This window comes from Phaethon lepturus, unplaced genomic scaffold (assembly GCF_000687285.1).
Source record: "Phaethon lepturus isolate BGI_N335 unplaced genomic scaffold, ASM68728v1 Scaffold33336, whole genome shotgun sequence".
In the NCBI taxonomy this organism is placed as follows: domain Eukaryota; kingdom Metazoa; phylum Chordata; class Aves; order Phaethontiformes; family Phaethontidae; genus Phaethon; species Phaethon lepturus.
Genome location: NW_010546129.1, coordinates 1 through 5,131, shown reverse-complemented (window position 1 = coordinate 5,131; position 5,131 = coordinate 1). Strand labels below are relative to the sequence as shown.

Below are 5,131 nucleotides of genomic sequence, written 5' to 3'. Positions count from 1 at the left end.
AAAAGGAGAAAAAAAAGCCAGGCTTTCCAAACCGTTCTATCTTCCGGAAGGTTGGTGGGATTTTTGTTAAAAAGCCAGTATGAATGGTGACTCCGAACACCAGCTGATATTTACAGCATTTCCCTGGGGAAAAACTCCCACATACCCCTAACCCCAGAGAGAACCGAGTTTCTTTCTTAGCTGCCTCACAACAGAGTGGGCATATAAACCATCCCCTCATTTCTCTGATAAAACAGCACTGAAAAGGCTTTTTACAGTGAATAGATGAAGCTATTCCTCTGCAGTGCTACACCCTTGCTGGAAGACAGCACTTTAGTGTCTAGGGCTATTAGCTCAGCAGCTGTCAGCAGTATTAAATTTACCATAAACATGGAGAGAAAATCCCCATAAAATAAAAGGAAGGACACTGTGCAGTAAGGACACTGAGAGTAACGGGCATTTAAACCTGAATCAAGATACCTTCCCTCAATTATTTTATCATTAATTGTTCTTATTGATCTCGCTTAGCTAAAGATCAAGGTGGGCCTTGATTTTTTTTAATATAGTGTGCAGCCATTACCCAGCTACTATTGGAGATTTTCAGATAGCATCAAACTGTAGTGAATTGTTTGCAACGACTTAAAATAACTCTTCTGAGAAGTTTTAGTCTTAAATTTATCTTAAGGTGGTGACTACCCTATGAACAAATTCCCAAACTTCCAATTTCTCTGCAGGAGTCACCTTCTGAGTTAGGAGAACTCTAGCAAGAAGTGATGAGAATGACAAAATATCTCTCTTTTGAGGGGATATAAAAATGTAATTTGAGAAAAGTGAAACTAAGGAAACTGCTCACAGAACGTTTTCCCTGTGTGGGTTTTCTCTGGGGTCTAATGACAGACCTCAGTGTCCCTCAGTGGGAACACTAACACCCGTCTCTCTCCTCTATCTGTCCACCTATTTCACAAGATTTCTGGAATATAACACTTCTGAGTTTATTAGACAGATGCTTTTCTGGATGGTAAATCCAAAGTAACACACAGATGTATGCAATGTCGTCACAAAAACATCATTTTCTTAGAATGTTTGGCTAAAAACTCATTGCACTCTCCCTGGAAGAAGTATTGCCCAAGGCATCATTGCTGTGTGCCGTAACCCTGACATCAGTTACTGCTGCTACTGCTGTTCCAGCAAACATTTATTGGCTTCAGGATCAAGTTTTAAATGGGAGCCATTGCTTTCACAAGGAAACACAGTAAACCAGTTGGTGTAAGCAACAATAACTTATGTTTAACTACTACCTTTCACTCAAAAAGACTCATAACCTCTTGGCAAGCAGTAATGACAGTGTGAGGGAGGCATAGCAGGGAAAATGTGGAATCATACAGCACGCAGCAAAGACTTCCACTGATTTTTAATACTCCTAGGATTTCAGCGTTTCCACACATTTTCAAATATTAACCGAGTGCTACGTAGCCTGTGGCTTCAGTAAACACCCTCCTTATTTACATCGTGAGAAACTGAGGCATGCAGAGGTTCAGTGAGCTGCCTGCCATTGCACGACCGTTGCTCAGCAGCCGACCCAGTAATAGCATGTCGAACACCTGACTGCCCGCCCCGTGATCTGTCCTGGACAGGAAAATGCTTTTGCGAACTGAGCTGCCAGAGGTGTTGGGCACAATGAAATTCTTCAGGCTGGACCGTGGCCAAGGCTGAAAGAACAACAACTGCTTCTTGTAGAAGTGCTGTAAAGTCTTCAGTGACCCCAGGCACTCATGACGGCAGCTGATCCTTAGGTCGACTAATACCTCACTGGAAGGACAGCATGTTGAAGAAAGACCATGCCCTCTTTCATAAAGAGAGGGCACCGAGCTCAGCTCTAAACCAGAAGGATGCAAAAACACTTCCTGAGTCAGCAGCAGCATTTTCTGCGGCGCGCTGGATTCTCCCCGAAGAGTCTGTCCACTGCTGAGTTTATCCTGCAACATCTGGTGAGATCCATGTCCAGACAGAAAGGAAGAAAGTGGGAAATAGTAAAGTCAGGATAAGAGGAGCTCTTTTCCTGCTTAAAATAGCAAGGAAAGACTATTCGAGATGAAAATATATACCTCACCAAAAAAACGAAAGAAAAATTCTTTGGTCTTTCTGTTGAAATATTCTCTCTTTGAAGTGTCCTGCCTCCAACGATGCTTATTACAAAGCAGAAATCGCACTGCAGGCTTATGCCAAAAAAACATGCTGCAAATACTTGGTGTGGCAAACAGGGCTTGCAAAGAGAGTTTGTTCATCTGTCTCAGCTTGCCTTGCCATCCTTTTCTGTCCCTCTTGCCAAATGGAAAATAAATAATTGTCTCTCAGCTATTCAGGTTATAATTGGCTGGATATGCCATCAGCTGGCTCATCCCTGCTCAGAGGCTGGGAAGGCGTAAACACTTCCAGGATTACAGAAAATGAGGACACTAACTTTGGGACGAATCCAAAGCCCTTTAGAGTGAGCGCGAAGCCTAATTGTCTACAGTGAGAGCTGCATCAGCTCCTTAACTGCTGAAGGGAAATGAAACAATAAAATTTCCCCTTTTAGTGCATCCTTTTTCAAGAGCCCTGTGGTAATGGCTGCAAGGTGCCTGCCTGAAACAGCAGGACTGGAAAGCTCTGAGCTATTACTCTGATAGCATTTAAAAAGAAAGGTGCTCAGACACGTGGTAGCACCACAGCGGATGGGAGATGATGATAACGCACTTTTCCTGTTTTCCCTATCGTCACAGATAAAGCTGGTAGAGTCAGATAATGAATTCAGTAACTTAGAGGAGAAAGTGCCAACTTTATAGTCTGATGCCAGGGTGGTAAACACTGAAGTTGTAAGTTATATTCAGTTATAGGCACCCCGTTCTGCACCAGCTCTCTGCCTGCTGGGCCCCGAGGAGCTTCGCTGTGCCCAGCCTCCAAATTCTCTGCTTGTAACTACTGCGTGATGCTCCGCAAGAACAGCGCTTGGAAACCTTTTCATGTCTGCGTCTTGAAACTTGGAGCGGTGACAATGATTGTTTCTCCTCTCTAACGTGATGAGAGGCTGGGATTCGTCCTCTCCATTCCATGGGAAGGGGAACTGCGGTCACCCTGAGCACTGAGAGCCCACAGGGCTTGTCGCTTTGCCCCTGACTTTGCAGGGCTTCGCTCCCCGCCAGCTGACATCAGTGCGTCAGGGAGGGGGGCACTGCCTTTCAGCTGGACAGGCTTTTCCCTTTCTTCCTCTTAATCCGGAGGAAATGGGCATGGGGCGATGGAGCTGTGTGGGAATTGGGATGGATTTGTGATGGGCTGCCCTGCCTTCTGCTGGGTTGGACCGGAAAGGGGGGCAGCGGTCCAAGGGGAAAATCTGCTCACTGCGGGATGCAGCAGGACGCAGTGGCTCGGAATCGCTGGAGCCAAGGCTGTGGGATAAGGTTAGAGGGGTCAGGTGGGTGAGGGACAGGGTGAGAAGGTTGTAGGGTGATTAGGCACAGCAGGAGCATTCAGAGGAAAAGGAGAAAGTCCAGATAAAAATAGAAAATACAAAAGAGGGAAAAGCGTGTGTGTGCTGTGGACTGCTGAGATTTTGCTCGAGGCAATGTCACCTAGGACATCTTTTGTTTCATTCACACAAAAATCCTTGCCATCAGTACTTTTCCTGTCCTCTCCATGAATCCAACAGTTCCTAAACAAACAAACATGACAAGGCCTTCTAGAGCTGTGTCAGAAACTTTGAGTGTAATGTAACACAGGGGAAAACCATGTGATTCAATACAGGTGGAAAACAGCTACAGACGTATTTCCAAACAGATGATATTTGGTTTAGGTGACTCATTGTCCATGTGCCTTATTTGAGATGCTTGGAGCAGGTTTTCTTAATTCAATCAGAATGGTGGGCACTAAACTTGTCCGTCACTGAAGCCCCAAAGGATTAGCACACTATTAAAAATGACATCCTCATGCTGCAGCGTGGGCAGCATTGGAGGGTGGAATGCAGCAGTTCAGGCTGTAAGAAGCCATGCATTTACTCATCCTGGGGTTGTAGCAATTTTGTTCATACCACAAGCCTTGCAGCCTGGACTCATCATCCGATCATCCTGTATGCGTGGCCAGCCAGATCCTTGGAGATCAGGGTATCCCCCCGCTCACAACGAGACCCTTGGCAAAATCCTCTGGCTGTCCAATGCAACCCAAACATCTCTTCTTGTCTGGTGGGACTGATGTCTAAAGGCTTGTTCCTCCTTCATCTTCTGCCCGTTTCTCGCTCTGCAGGCAAACAGCCTCCCTGCAGCGGGCGAGGTTTAGAGACTTTTCTGCATCAATTAAATGTCTGTTTTCCAGTCTTCTTCCAGTTTAGGTATTTGTCGCTTGATTGTCATGGTGACCGTTGCCTTGAGACCCTCACTGAGGGTGAGGCCTGTTGATTAGGATTCAGGGCAGCACTTCTGCCCGCATCGCAGGGGACCCTCTTCTGCCGAGCACTTTATGAATGCACGGAGTTCATTTCACTGCAGAAATCCCAGCTGAACAGCGACTGTTGACAGCAGAGGGGCAAACGAAGTTGCTTTAATTTTGTAATTGTGTGGAAACAACTTGATTTCCTTGTGAACATGTTTTCAAGGCAGCCCACACAGTCCATTCTCGGCCAGCGGAGCTGGATGAGGATGCTGAGGAACCCTGAAAGGACCCTTTCAGGAATGCAGCTGTTTTGCAGAACAGCATGGGAAAGAGGAGCCATTTGCAAAAACGTCAGGTCTGTCATGCAAAAAAGCGTGGGAACAGGATGAATTTGAAAAAAACAAAACCAAACAAAGCCAGGTGCCTCCTGCAGAAAAGGAGGCGTTTGCAAAGACAGGAGGTTTCTCAAGCAGCAGCCCGAGGGACCCAGACACGGCGTGCGAGCGCTGGGACGGGCCCGGGGCGGTAGGACGTCGGAGAAGGGCGCTGCGCGGAGGAAGTGTATTCGAGGAGCCTCGTTAGCGCAGTAGGTAGCGCGTCAGTCTCATAATCTGAAGGTCGTGAGTTCGAGCCTCACACGGGGCAGTTGTGGTTTCCTCCTTTTACTGTCCCACTGGCAGGCAGGCGCTTCCGGCCGAAGGGAATATCTAGTTTGTTTGAGTTTATTTTTTTTAATCGAATTGCAGCA

General features: G+C 46.6%; 1 non-coding gene across 1 annotated transcript; it reads left to right on the top strand.

Moving 5' to 3' along the window:
• The first annotated feature begins 4,955 nt into the window (after positions 1-4,955).
• TRNAM-CAU lies at positions 4,956-5,028 on the top strand. Its single transcript has one exon. It is a non-coding gene; the product is annotated as a tRNA-Met (tRNA).
• The last annotated feature ends 103 nt before the right edge of the window (positions 5,029-5,131 follow it).